General features: G+C 45.7%; 1 protein-coding gene across 25 annotated transcripts in view; it reads right to left on the bottom strand.

Annotated features, from left to right (window-relative positions):
• Positions 1-15,065, bottom strand: part of ERC2 (ELKS/RAB6-interacting/CAST family member 2) — a 1,012,357-nt gene that overhangs the window by 97,781 nt on the left and 899,511 nt on the right. The window contains exon 22 of one of the 25 annotated variants that reach the window (XR_016214779.1): positions 6,130-6,347. The exons of the other annotated variants lie outside the window; for them this stretch is intronic. The gene's annotated coding sequence lies outside the window, so the exon portion shown is untranslated. The remainder of the gene's footprint in view (positions 1-6,129; positions 6,348-15,065) is intronic. 25 annotated transcript variants of the gene reach the window in all.

Raw genomic sequence — 15,065 nt, 5'->3', positions numbered from 1 at the left:
AAGGCCACGAAGCAATGACAATCACTGTTTTAAACTTCCTCTATTTCATGAGAGCTCTTAGTGAGGCAAGCTGTGCTGGACAAGAGTGAATACTGGGTAAGAAATTCTCAGCTGCAAGACTCACACTTACAAAGGTGGGAGATTCTGATGAGATCTATGATAATGAGCAGTTTCTTTATTTAATCATTTATTTTATACCTCGGGGTTAATCTCTAAGCTGGAATCTCGGGGATCAAAAGGGCTTCGGATGGGTAGAAGACTCCAATTCCGGGGGCCGCTGATGTGACCTTTGACAATCATATCTCCCTTTGGAACTCACTTTTCGCAACAGGGAAGCAGACACCAGACCCTGCTGCAGAAGAGTAGAGCCAGGATGCAATGCGGAAGGGGATTTCACGCATCCACCACCCATTAAAAGTGCAGTAGTGGGGTCCCAGCTGGCATCAGACAAGGCCAAGAGCTGAATCACCATTGCAGAGAACATCAGCAGGGGATTAAAAAAAAAAAACAAACAAAAAACTACAAACTTGTGAGGTTATCTCAGGTTTGAGACACGTCATCCCTAAGGGACAAGATGGTAGATATGGGACCTGGACAGCAAGAACCCGAGGATATCTGATGCTCCCGGAGGAAAGGTGCAAATGAAGGAATGAGAGCAGACAGAACATACGTGGAGCAGGGTCAAAGGGCTCGTGAGTACCAGGACTATACAATGGAGGCAAACACTAGAAATGATCCGGCAAAATGACCAACTTGTCACTGTAAAGAAAACAACAATCCACAGGGATCTAGGAAGAAAACAAGAGGCTGCCTTCGACAAGGACAAATCTGGCAGGCCTTGGACACCCACAGGTACAGCAATATCTCTCCATCTTTACACAGAAGATGCGGCAGACATAGCCCCTCACACCCTTAAACCACAGTTTTAGTTGATATATATACAGGATTTCAAACCAACATGTTGTGACTATTTTCCTTGTATTATACTTCTTTTAAGTTTTAAGAGCCTCTTTTCACAGGTGAGCTCTTGTTTGAATCCGCCTTCATGACAGTGATCTGGAAGGCTCAATACCAGTTCAGGAAGAGTACAGAACATGTGCACCAGGGAGCAGAGGAGCGGTGCACAAGCCACATTGAGGCCTTCCACAGCCGTCCACATGGACGTGCTCTTAAAACCTCATGCTGAGTATTGAAGTCAGAACCCCCAAGGAAGCACCCAGGCCAGTGCCTGTGTGGCACCTATCCACAGCCTGTGTGGTAAGCCACTGGGGACAGCCTTACAGGCCCTGCCAAATGGCATCTGGACAAGAAGCTGGACAGGAAAATCTGGACATCATTCATGCTTGCTGCTGGCCACAGCACACCCTCTGCACCGTCTTCTCCTGCAGGTCCACATCAGGGCCACAGTGCTGATGGAGACCAGGGAGGAATTTCAAATCAGGGGAGTGAGCTGGGTTTGAGCACGGCCGACATAGGTGATCAATAAACTGGAGAGGGCAGCTGGGGGGCTCCTGTGTTCCCCATAATCTTATGGTCTGGTGAGGCAGGATCATCTGAGATTTCCCCAAAAGCCAGAAGAACTGGAATTACAGGCTATGTTTTCAGGGTTTTGGAACCCAAATACAACCTGGGCAGAACTGACGTATAGATTCGGTTGGGGATGCCAGCCTCAAACTCTTCACATCTACAGGAACTGCCCTTCTAAGTCCCATTCTCAGAGACAGCTGTGGCCTTTTCCAGCAAACAGAAACCTGGGTACCCTACATGACTACCTTCATTAATTTGTTAACTGTTTGTAAAGCTACTGAGATGGCCCTAGAGCTCATCCTCTCCCTGCCATTCACTCTTTGCTGTGGCTATCTGCAGACAACCAGCAAGTGGTCCCTAGACACTGTAAAAATGTCAGAGCTCATGTCATGAGTTCCGGAAATGAGCAGCTCCTGCCTGTGGGAGAGTTCTGCCTCTCTGAAGAGCAGCAGATGCACTCAGAGCCTGGTGCCCTGGACTGTTGCTCCCAAACCACAGGAGCGCAATGAGAATCAGGGCTTCTGGAAAAGTCGGAGGGACAGGAACACAAGGGGATTCAGAAGACTGTCAGTGTTCCACTTCCTCTGTAGCAACCAGCATTCATTGGGAACCTCCCAGGAGCCAGGGTTTGTGTTCCAGTGCTACAGTCTAACAGTAAATTCTCAGTCACTGCTTTGTGATGGGTGGATAGACAAAGAATGCATCAGATGTAGCTTTTATCTCACAGCCCTGAAAAAAGCCCCAGTGTGGCAAGGACTTTGGGATTTGCAGAATCTCTTCTCTCATTGTGAGTGATTTCTGAGCGCCAGATAGGTGCAAAGCCGGTGTGCTCAGGACTGAGGCGCAGAGATGGAGAACCTGCCCTCAAGCTGCGTCCTTGCTCGAGGGACAGACAGTACACACACACAGAGACCTCTGTGTCAGGAAAGCATTAAGGGACACAGGTCCTCACCCCCGAGGCTGCTGGCCACCCCCAGGAGAATCTCTGCTGATGCCGCCAACTCTCCCCTACACGCCACGTCTGTAAGAAACCTCCAGGGCGTGGTGAAGGTCCCTTGCAGGCACTTTGCTCTCAAGGAGGAGAGGAGTCGGACAGAGGCCCCGGAAGAGCTAGGGGAGCCAAGAAAAGGTCCTGGGCACACTCAGGCCCAGAGCCGCTGCTGTTGGGGGTTGCTGGGAAATCGCAGTCTCCTGAGACACAGGGCTGTACCCCAGGGTTCACCTTGCAGAGGTGTCCTCACCATTCCCTTGGATGCTTAGAAGCCTCTCTGCTGTGGCAGCCTCTGGGGGCAGAAGTCCAGCTCCCGTGGGAGGTGATGCAGGCACCACCCCTTGCCCCATCCCACACTGCTGGCCTAGACCCATACCTGGAAGCACTCCTGAGCACCTTTCAGCTGTCAGGCTGCATCCCAGGTCCCTCCCTGCTAGCTCCAGAGGGGCCTGTTCCCCTGTCCTCTGCTCTCCTAGCTCCCTGTGCTCATCTGTCAGAGCATCTTCCTGCATGAGCCCGCCCAGCCTCTAGGCTGTAGGTTCCCAGAGGGTGGGGACAGGGAGCATCTGTCCTATCTACTTGTACGTGCCCACCCAGGAAGGCAGACTGGCTTAGTAACAGGAAGGGCTCCCTCCTGTGCCCTGAAGCTCCAGGGAGCAAGGAGACTGTCCTCCTCTCCCCTGGGAGCTCCTTACAAGGGAAGGGGCAGTGAGAGGCTGCAGGAGCACTTCCCCCATCCCCACCCCCTAATGTCCTTTTTGGCACCTCCAAGCTAAACTTTCATCTCTCTGGAGAAGATCTCAAGTGAGGAGGTGCCTAACGAGCAAGGGCCACCCCAAAGCTGGAGATGCCAGACTGCATATAAAATCCCACTACTGTGAAAGCTAGAGCTGGGGATAGAGAAAACACAAACAACAGCGAAAGCCAAAGAAACCATTGTTCTTGTTCTTAGACCCTTTAAGAAGCCCCTCCAACAAATCCAATTCATCTGTCAAAGAAGCAAATTATAATTACAATGTGTTTTTCCCTTTCTCATTATGAAGAAAATCTTGAGATAGGAGATTTTCCCATTCCATAAAAATGCAAACAGCTGCTTTATTCCCAAATCACACATTATAGATAGTATCCCAAAGGTCAAAATTGACATTCACAGATAATTTTTTAAAAAGACAAAACTGAAGGGAGGTGGTCCTGTCTTTCCTAAAACTAAACAAAGGCATCAGAAGAGTCCTTCTTGGGCTCTGTCCACCCTGAGGATTCCACACTCAGCAATTCACCTCTTCCCAAGGCCACGGTTACTCAGTTCCCAGGGTGCGGCTGAGCAACACGCCTACCTCGCCAACTCTCACGGTGAGAAGTCAACACAAATACGCGACATACTGTGTTAAATAGTTCTGATTTTGCTATGATAAGGCCACTAATACTGATGGCTATCACTATATTATCAGTATCAATATTGATCAATATATTAATAAAGCAATATATGAACCAATGGGGCCAGCAGTTTAGAAATGTTTACTTCAGTGACCAAGCCTATTATTGAACTCTCACCACCCTCCCATCCCTCTTTCCCTTTCCTTACATTTCTGCTGACACCACACTCAGCAGTCAGGTTTGAGTATTCGAAAGCAAGCCAGGGCAGTGGGGCCCAATCCTGGAGGCAGGAGGGAGGAGCACCAGATGAGGCTTACAAGGTAGGCAGGGGCCAGAGCATGCCAGGCCTTGTAGGCCTTAGCCAGGTATTTATATTTATTACAAGTACAAAGGGAACTGCCTGGGGTGGGGGTGAGGGTAGGAAGTGAGCCTGTGATGTAATGTACGTTTATAAAGATTGCTCTGCTTAACTGTCTGGCGAATGTATGCCTTCTGTCCTTGATCAGATCATAAGCTCCTGGTCGGCAGGACTAGAGTCATACCCTTTGATACCCCACATGACACGCTGGCAGGATTTTAAACCAATGGCTCTCAACTTTGGCGTGCAGCAGGATCGCAGGGAGGTTCATTCAAACACAGCCTGCTGGACCCCACCTACAGGGTGGGTCTCAGGGGCGGCTGAGAGTTTCCCACGTGATGCTGGGAAGGGGCTGCTGGGTCAGGCACTGCACTTAGTGCACTATGGTTTCAATCTGTTTGCAGAATCAATCAATCCGGGAAAGGATGCAAAAATATTTTCGAAACAGAGTGCATAGAGTTTGGCCTAATACAGCAGTCGTTTACTCTAATTTAATTTGGTTTGAGTCTGACCTAATTTGGCAATCATCAAATCCTAACTTTACTTTTTCTTCTTAAAAAAAATCATTCTGTTCATCATATTGTGTGCTGACCAAAGGACTAGCTTACTGCCTACGAAAGTACTGAGAGGAAGCAGATCATTGTGATTAGACAAGATGAGACACTTCAGAGACAGCACTGCCAAGTTTAATTATAAATTAAATGTCATTCAAAGTCGGTGGTTTTTTTTTTTTTTTTTTTTTTTTTTTTTTTTTTTTTTTTTTTTTTTTTTTTTTTTGCAAAAGGATGTGATTTATTTGTGTAGGCAGTTACTACCTGCCTCGATCCAGAAAGGATATGCGGTGGTGAGGCATCCCTTGGTGCTGTTCCAAAACTGAACGTTACACCAAACTTCTCCTTAGAACCAGGAATAAAGCTCACTGTGGCCCACGGCTGTTTGGTTCAGAGCATGCAACGTTTCAGTACATACATATTCCAGAACGGAGTAGAGCCAAACTCCTTCCTAGAAGAAAGCCCTCAAGGTTCCAGCTTAGGTACTTTTTATGCCAAAGCAAAAATGCAACTCAAGAATGCAAAAAAAAAAAAAAAAATGCAGACTGGGCACCAACAGCAGGAGAACAGATTTCTGACAGAGGAGAGCTGGGTGCAGGCGGCTACGCAAGGAGCACAAGGCCAGTGCCTCGTGGTCTCTGTGGGTTTACTCTGTTCTGCCACATGTGAGGCTGTGGTTTCCGAATGCAAATGTCCATCCACCCAGAAATCATTACTGCAGGGCAATCGCCAACAGGCAGTTCAAACTCTGGGACAGCTTGGGGTTTAGGGCTTCAGGGGAAAACTTTCTTCCATGAGTTCATGCTCAGCTCGGGGAAGAAGCTGGTTAACAACCTCAGCACTGTGTAGGCCTATGCCCAAGCACTGAGGAGCAGTACAAAGTCAAAGCTCATCTGTCTGTCTACAGGAGGTTTGCAGGATCTCAGGGCCTAAGGGGTTGGCTGGGGAAGGGGGGATTCTAAACATCCAAAGCCACGAAATCAAAACAAGAAAGCCTGTTGACAATCATAGGCCTTGAAAAGCAAATAAAAAATCTAATCGTCATTAAATAGCAACCAATGCATGCCCTTCCTATCCATTCACGCACCAAGAAACAAACAGCTCTGTGTGCGGCCACCATGAGGCCTACAAAACAATTACCACAGGGAGATGATGAACTTAGATTCTTGGTCTATGCCGGTGGGAATTGTGGAGCAGCCTGGCTATTAATTACATACAAAAATAGCAACCCCTGCACTCCAGCAAAGAAAATATGTGAGCCCCCAAATCCAAGGTCATTATGCAGTCTCTGGGAAACCCAGCACCCCACAGCATTTGCAGTTACCCACCTCCAAAAGGGTAGAAGTCAACACTGGACCTGCTCTGGTGTTAAACTGCCACCGGATCCTCCCCGCTGTCTCCCTCCTCCTCTTCTTCTTTACAGACAGGTAAAGTTGGATCTCTTGAAGGAACTGGGGGCTCCCACTCTAGGCAAAGGTTGGACAGGTGATCAATGTACAGCATGAGATTTGGCTGTGCCTACGTGCCTCCGACAGAGCTGGATCATCTGGGGCAATGAAAATTATAAGCAACAAGAAAGCAGTATTAACAGTGAAGGTAGGGAGACCCAGGCAGCATACAAAATTCCCTAGGACACCAGCAACCATTCCTTTGCTCATTCAGTCGATCCACACAACACTCACTTAGCACTGTGCCAGGTTCTGGAGATCGGTTTGTTAACAAATACGAACACAGGCCCTGCCTTCATGGAGCTTATGAGTGATCAGGGAAAGACCATGAGGTGAGCAGTTATAGTGCATTGGGTAAGGGAACCTGCAGGACGCTGTGAGGAACAAAGCAAAGGCAGCCAACCCACACTGGCAGCAAGTGATCAGGAAAGGCTTCCTGGATGAACTGACCTTTAACACTGAGCCGGGAGGACCCACAGAGTTAGCCGGACGCGATCAGGGGGGTCAGCCCATGTAAGATTCGTGAGACAAGAGAGCATGGCAGGTATGAAGGGCTGGAAGCCCTTTATTCTCGGCCTTTATCCAGCCCATAATCCTAAATCCAACCAGAGCTCCCAGATTCGGGATCTGCATCCCTCATCACGAAGAGCTCCCACAATCCAGTTTTGTTTCAATCTTTCTGGTAGGATCTCACAAAAGCAAGGAACTTAGAGCATAGAGAGAATGTTTCTACTAGAACAGACCAAGCAAAACAATAATGTTGAGTTGAACTTCCACAGACTAGATCCACTTGCAGTGATCAGTTTTCTGTGGATCAGCATCTGGGGTAGGTGAGATGCCATCCTCACTTAGGGTTGTTGGAATGGACAAGATGCTAGACTGAAGGTTGCCACTGCCAATGTGGAAGCCTCAAGCCTTCTTCCCTTGCAATCTCCCACTTTACCCCAGCCTTCCTCCCTGGGAAACAGCATGGAGAGCACTTTGCCCTTCCTGCCCTTGCTATTTTTGATGTATGAAAAGCTATCACGGGGCCGGCATTGTGGCATAACATGTAAAGCTGCCACCTGAAGTGCCGGCATCCCATATGGGCACCAATTCAAGTCCAAGCTGCTCCACTTCCGATTCAGCTCTCTGCTATGGCCTGGGAAAGCAGTGGAAGGTGGTTCAAGTCCTTGGGCCCCTGTACTCGTGTGGGAGACCCAGAAGAAGCTCCTGGCTCCTGGCTTCAGATCAGCGTAGCTTCAGCCGTTGGGGCCAACTGGGGAATGAACCAGCAGATGGAAGACCCCTTTCTCTCTGTCTCTCCTTCTCTCTCTGTGTAACTCAGTTCTCAAATAAATAAATAAATCTTTTTAAAAAAATATTTTTACTTATTTATTTATTTGACAGGTAGAGTTACAGACAATGAGAGAGAGAAATGTCTTCCCTCTCTGTTCATCCCTCAAATGGTCACAATGGCCGGAGCTGCGCTGATCCGAAGCCAGGAGCCAGGTGCTTCTTCCCAGTCTCCCATGTGGGTGCAGGGGCCTAAGCACTCAGGCCATCCTCCACTGCTAACCTAGGCCACAGCAGAGAGCTGGACTGGAAGAGGAGCAACCAGGATTAGAACCAGTGCCCATATGGGATGCCAGCGCCACAGGCAGAGGATTAACCTAGTGTGGCACCGGTCCCAGTAAAGGAATCTTTAAAAGAAAAAAAAAATAAAGAAAACAAAGAAAAGCTATCACAAATGGGACACCTCCCACTTGCCTTATGCAGCTAAGGGAAACCAAAAGAGCTAATGAAGCCGATCTTGTCAGGAGGCCTGCTTGTGGGAGAAAACAAAACAAAACAAAACAAAAAGCCTATGAAAGTCCCAACAGCTTGAGTTTTGTCCAGGGTTCTAGTTGCCTTGGCATTATGAAAGAGACCATTGTAAGGGATGGTTTATGAAGGGCAACAAACACATGGTCATTTCACCAACAACTCACAGCCCCACGTAGCTTTCCTTTATATTTTCATATGATCATGTCATTCAAGTGCAGCAAACAATAGCCTCGACAGAACACAGAATGAAACAGAACCTTCCAAGAAGCAGAGCACGCAGCAATTGTAGAGACAAAGAAAGGATGTCTTTTTAACCTATGACAACACAAATTTGTTTAGGTTTTCCCTCCACTAAGTAAGTAAGCAATTAGGTTTTTTCCAATAAAAATATCCCCATGCATGTGCAAACACCAGGGGCAATCATATAATTACCCTGCCCAATCAGATTCAATTGCTGACGGTTGAGTTCCCACTGCTCATTAACTTCAGATCCCAACGAGGTCTTTACGGAAGCCCTTTCCGTCTCCTTACAAAGATTCCTATGATACTGTGAGCAGCCCCGGGACTACCTCATGCAGGATAATCACCCCCCAATCACCAGGGCCAAGGACAGCCTACTCTGGCTGCCCTCTGAAAAAATAGAGAAATTCGAAGACACGCTGACTTAAACACCCTTGCTTCATTTGGGGATCTCACTTCTAAATATAATAGTAACCTTTCACCCCCACACTTTAAGTGCCATAATTATGTAATTAAAACCAATTATGTCATTTAACAGACTTTTTCAAGCCAATTACTTCAATCATTGACCTCTGAAGATTTCCCACACTGACCTGCAACAATGAGGATTGGGATAAATTTAGACACTAGCTTCCGAAGGTTGGCATGGCATAGCTGGGTGGGTTACAGCTGGCCTAGATTCTTCTAGACTCCAGATTGAACTGAATTCATTCGCACCTGACACCACCACTGCTCCCTGTTTGCACTATTCTGCTAGTATTAAGGATATTTGCTTGATTGTTCATTCCCACCCTGATAGTAACTTCTATGTTCCAGGTAAGAAAGAGGTGGTACAGTTCATGAAGTTAATAAGGTTATCTCAAGTTAAGCAGTTAGTTAAGGGCAAAACCAGAGTACAACCCTGTGTCTTCTGCTCCACAGAATCCAAAACCTCTTAGAAGTAGGCAGTGTATGACTCTGTGTGTGTGTGTGTGTGAGAGAGAGAGAGAGAGAGAGAAATATTTTCATTTTCCTTGGCTTCCATTTCTCCTAGTTTGATGCTCTACCCCAACTCTCCTTTTTTTTTTTTTTTTTTTTTTTTTTTTTTTTTTTAAGATTTACTTATTTATTTGAAAGGCAGAGTTACAGAGAGGCAGAGGCAGAGGCAAAGAGGAGAGAGAGAAGTCCTCCATCTGCTGGTTCTCTCCCCAGATGGCTGCAACAGCCAGAGCTGAACCGATCTGAAGCCTGGAACCAGGAGCTTCTTCCAGGTCTGCCACATGGGTGCAGGGGTCCAAGGACTTGGGCCATCTTCCACTGCTTTCCAGGCCATAGCAGAGAGCTAGATCAGAAGTGGAGAAGCTGGGACTCCAATGAGCATCTATATGCGGCTAGGGCTTTAACCCACTGCGTGCCCCAGTTCTCCTTTGAGACAACAAAACTGCCTACCTGAGTCCACGGGCACCATATGAAATTCCACTCCAGCACGCAGGGTTATGATGTGATAATTTAGGCTTAACCAGTCAGCTCCTGGTGGTATTCCCCTACCTAGTACTGGTTCTGGGAGAAGCATCTGAGCCAATCAAAGCCAACCAGACACACAGAGCCTTGGCTAAGGCTCTTGGGGAAGAGCCTCATTCTTCCTAATTGTGCTTGTCTGTGATAGGAGGTACGCTTTCGTGGTTCATCTGCCATCTTGGCATCACTGATGGAGACTAGAGCCCCAAAAGGAGGGAGCAGATACAGGTTTCAGGAAACAAAAGAGCAGATACATGAGAATATGGGTTCGTCCAAAACCACCCTGGAGAAAATAAGCAGACGTTGCATGCGCTGACCTACAGCTTGGCTAGACATGATGACCATGATGGGATTGAGCGTGGCCCTGTCTGCTGCTTACAACATAGTGAAGCGCCTCCAATTTTTGAGTTATTTAAGGAATATGCCATTTTATGGGCATGAGGAAGCACTTTGATCTGCAAAATGATTTTTATCAAAAACTAAACATCCTTGTAACTTTTTGGTCTTCTGCTTTTGTCAATGTTGTCTCTCTTTGGAGCTGAGACAGCTGCTGGAGCTGAGGAGACCTCCCTTGACCTTGCTCTTGGGGACCCTTCTGCTCTCCAACTCCCGGATCCATGTGTGGTGCCAGGACTCAGGACACTTGCATGCATCAAAATGGAGCCTTTGCTTTTTTCCCAGGCCTTGGGGAAAGCAAAAAAATTTAAGAATTTCCCTAATGGCAGAGTTTTCAGTCTTGGTAGTATCAAGGTTTGGAGCTGGATAATTCTTTGTTGACTGGACTGCCTTGTGCATTGGAGGATGCTTTGCTCAACCCCTGGCCTCTACCCACTAGATGCTAGTAGCACCTCTGTCTTCAACTTGGGACAATCAAGAACGTCTGTGGGCATTGCCAGATGGCCAGAAGGGTCAGCTCCAGTGCTTTAGAACATTTGAGGTATTTATTGGGTTTTCCTCATAGCATTTTTGAAAGTGTGATATTTTGTATTATTCCTGTCTCTTCTACTTAACAGTGTGAGAGTAAGGAAATGATTACTCTCTTTTGAACTTTGTGAGAGTTCCTGAGAAATACCTTAAAAAGAAAATCCCAAAGATAGCAAAACTGTTGTCTGTTATGGCTACAAAGCCACACAAAACTTGCTAATCCACTAAGGACACTGGTGTGAGGCAAATGTATCAAATGGAAATAATTTTACCTAAATATCAGTAAGAAGAAAAAGATGTAGGGGAGAAAATCAGAAATGAAGAACAGGCAGGTATACAGTGAGTTCCAAAGTGGGTGTCTGGCTTCTCAAGTCCACAGGAAAAAAAAAAATGGAATCTCAGGATGACTGCTGTTTCCTGTATTCAAGTTCTGCCAAAAATGTGGAAGAGGCTGGGCCCAACAGAAATGCTCCCTCTAGCAAAGATCTAAATCTCAACTCACTCTGCAGAAAAAAAAAAAAAAAAAAAGCCCCAAAAGGTTTTAAAGCCTCACTTAGTTGGACAAATGGGTGAAGACATTTAAAATAAGCGAAATTGATGTCTTTGTTAAATATTTTCAAGGAAAGACATTTACTTGCCCTTGAATGCCAATAGGAACTAAGACTGGACTGGCAGGATTCCCTCCTTCAGGACTGATTTGAACGAGAAGATAGAATTCATCAAATTAACATATATTGGGGACTTTCGATTACAGTTGGCCCTTGACTGAGGCAGGAGTTAGGGATGTTGCAGCCCCTCTCCCTCACAGTTGAAAATATCTGAAATACCTGTATGAAATACCTTGTTTTCCCTAAACCTTAATTACTGGGGCCAGTGCTGTGGCTTGCGGGTAAGGCCCCCTGCAGTGCTGGCATTCCCATATGGGTGCCAATTCAAGTCCAAGCTGCTCCACCTCTGATCTTGCTCTCTGCTATGGCCTGGGAAAGCAGTGAAAGATGCCCAAGTTCTTGTGCACCTGCACCCACATGGGAGACCCAGAAGAAGCTCCTGGCTCCTGGCTTTAGATCAGCGCAGCTTTGGCTGTTGCGGCCAACTCGGGAGTGAACTGGTGGACAGAAGACCTCTCTCTCTGTCTCTCCTTCTCTCTGTGTAACTCTGACTTTCAAATAAATAAAAAAACCTTAAAAAAACAACAAAAAAAAAACCCACTTACCTATTAGTAGCCTGTGGTGGACTGGAAGCCTTGCTGACAACATAAAGTCAATTTACACACGTGTTTCATGCAGTGTGCATATTGTATACAGTCAAAAATGCATGACAGCCTCAGGATATCACTTTTTATTGTGATGTCCATTTCCTGGAGAGACAGCCATTCGGAGATGATCAATGTCACACGGCATGTCAAGTGGATCCTCACAACACTTGAGTTTACCACAACAGCAACAGGAAGTGGGGTGACAAATGGAGACAGCAGTATAGTATGTACTGCCATTAAGTTCATATAGTTGTGATTAAATAATGCATCTTTACGTTTGTTTACATTTCTCTAGACTGTGAAAGGTACCACATACAATCTATAAGTGTGTGTGCGTAAGTTTTGACCTTTGTATTATATAATTTTCCATGTATTGTATTAGAGTAAAAGATAAAATAACTTCTTTACATACACCTTTTGCATTTATGACATATGTTTTTGTAAATTTTTTGAGATTTCTATGCTACTTGATTTCAAATTGTTAAAAATCTCCAAAAAACAGAAAATCTCTGTGTAAGTGGACCCACACAGTTCAATTTCATGTCATTCAAGGGTCTACTGCAGTTTGGCTGTTTTGTGAGCTGTGTCTTCACACAATCGGCTGAGACTGGCCCAGGAACTTCAGAATATTCGGACTCCAATGGGGCTTTGCTTCCAGACAGGGGCTTCTGAGCAGGTCTCGGCCAGGGGAGCCAGGAGACCCAGCTTGGTTTGTGTGTGCATACTGGGCTTTGTTGGTCTAAGTACTTGACCTGCTCTATTCTGAGGAGCAGGTTTCTGGTTTTTCATTATATTTTCAAGTGGGTCTGAAACTCAGAATAAAATATTAAGGAACGGTTGATATAAAGGTTTCCCTTAATTTTGAAAAGTTTTTCTATGGTAAATGCACACATTTTTAAGTATAAAGTTCCTGATTTTGAGTGAATTTCTAGAACTGTGCAGCTATCACTCAGAAAGGTTTTACAATATTTCCAGCATGCTCTAAAAGATCCTGTGACTGTCTACAATAAACTTCATTTTTGCAACCAAAGTTCTAGGTTGAAAGAAGGCTGTTTTCACATCTGTACAAAGCTAATCGACTTTTTCCCTTTTCTGAGCAAGCACCTTACTAACAAATTACTTGTTTATCTGAAATTCAAATATGTATTACAGTATATGAGGCATTGCTGTGGCATAGGTTAAGCCTCTGCCTGCGGCGCCAGCATCCCATGTGGGTGCCAGTTTGAGTCCCGGCTGCTCTACTTGTGATCCAGCTCCCTGCTAATGGCCCAGAAAAGCAATGGAAGATGGCCCGAATGCTTGGGCCCCTGCCTCCACATGGGAGACCTCAAAAAAGCTCCTGGCTCCTGGCTTCAGATGAGCCCAGCTCCACTGTTGTGGCCATTTGGTGAGTGAACCAACAGATGGAAGACCCCTCTCTTTCTATAACTCTGCCTTTCAAATAAATAAATCTTTAAAACACACACAACACACACACACACATATGATAGTATATTTGTTAAATCTGGCAACCCTAGCCCAGAACCAAAACAGAATTAAGCAAATAAATGGATGCTCATATCTAGAAACAGATGTTCTTATTTGGAGCACTGTAAATAAACATGAGAACTATTTTATCAAATTTGGACCAACGAGGTTCTGAGATTGGTTGGGTGCTTATTTCAGTTGGGACTCAGAGTGAGAGCTAAAGTTGTGGAAACCACCCGAGGAATTCATGACCCCATTGCTGTTTTACAAGCAAGCCTGGAACCTCGGGCACTTGTAGGATTATATGCTACATTTGCCTTGAAAGGTTAAAGTGGATGTAATTGTTAACCTTGCAACTCACAATCAGAACTGGAAATGTGACTTTTAGGGGCACGAATTATAGAGAAATCATTGTTAACCCTTTCAAGGCATCACAAACTCCTTTGGGAAAATCTGATAAAAGTTTACAGACGCTTTGCATGGAAAAATGCAAGCACACACATTCACAACAACGTGTAGAGGATTGCATTTTGAATGTGGGGGTACAGGGTTCATAGATTCCATGATAGTGTTCTTGAACCCCTGGGCCATCCTGAAGTCTTAGCCTTATTATTATTTTTTTCTTTTTCCTTCCATTTCTGCAGGAAAGAGAGAAGTTGGGGTAAGGGCAAAGGAACTAGGTAAAGCAAGAAAATACAGCCAGGATGCTCTTGGCCATCAGTGGCGAGACTTGAAGCAACTCACCTGAACTCAGGTGTCATTGTCTGGAAAGTAAACAAACTGACCTGACCCTGTTTTCACAGATTATGGCTCGTGGATCTAGAAGAAGGTATTTGGGAAGGGGTTATTTAGGTCTCGGAGCACAGCAGAAGATTTTGTATTTAAGACAGTTTTAAAACGACTGGACTACGTGATTGCCCCAAGTCACCCAGCACTCCCAGTCCTCTGCTCATCTGCTCCAAGGTTCTAGGGTGCAGTCCATCCAGGGGGACAGAGGGACCAGGCGCTTTCCTGTTGAGTCCAAGGGAAAGTGTCTGGCAGGCACAGGAGAGAAGGGCAGCTCAGCCCTTCCCTCTCTCCAGTTCTGCAGCTTTTCTTTCTGCCTCCCCAGGAAAAGTTGTGCAGATCAGGCAATGCTTGGCTAAAACTTGCTTACTTATCTTCTGGTAAAATTAAAAAAAAAAAGTTCCCAAATTACGGGAATTTGACTTTGTTTTGAGCGATAAAGACTCCGTGTGATTGATTAGCCCGTTATATTCTGTCACACCAATGATATCAGGAGTCCAGATGAATACAGGACAGGTGTGTCCAGGCCTGGGCTTCACAAACAGTATCTCTTTTTGTGCCCTAATGCTACCTAAGAAGTAGGCCCCGATGTTATCATTCTCATTTTTCAGGAGCAAAGACCAAGTGGAAAAAGCTTCAGACTTACACAAAGTCACCAACTTGGCCAATGACAAAGATTTCAAGTCAGAGCCTACATTCATATTGGGTTGAAGAGATGAATTATACAACCTACAACTCCCAAAATTACAGCTTTTATTCATTTGCTCTAAAAAAACTCTGTTTCATGGTATTTACTATCATCCTGAATGATACGAACCATACAACTATTTTGAATATTTAT

The sequence above is a fragment of the Oryctolagus cuniculus genome, chromosome 10 (assembly GCF_051225735.1).
Source record: "Oryctolagus cuniculus isolate XC-2025 breed Fujian yellow rabbit chromosome 10, ASM5122573v1, whole genome shotgun sequence".
Lineage (NCBI taxonomy): Eukaryota > Metazoa > Chordata > Mammalia > Lagomorpha > Leporidae > Oryctolagus > Oryctolagus cuniculus.
This window is presented reverse-complemented; position numbering and strand designations above follow the sequence as displayed.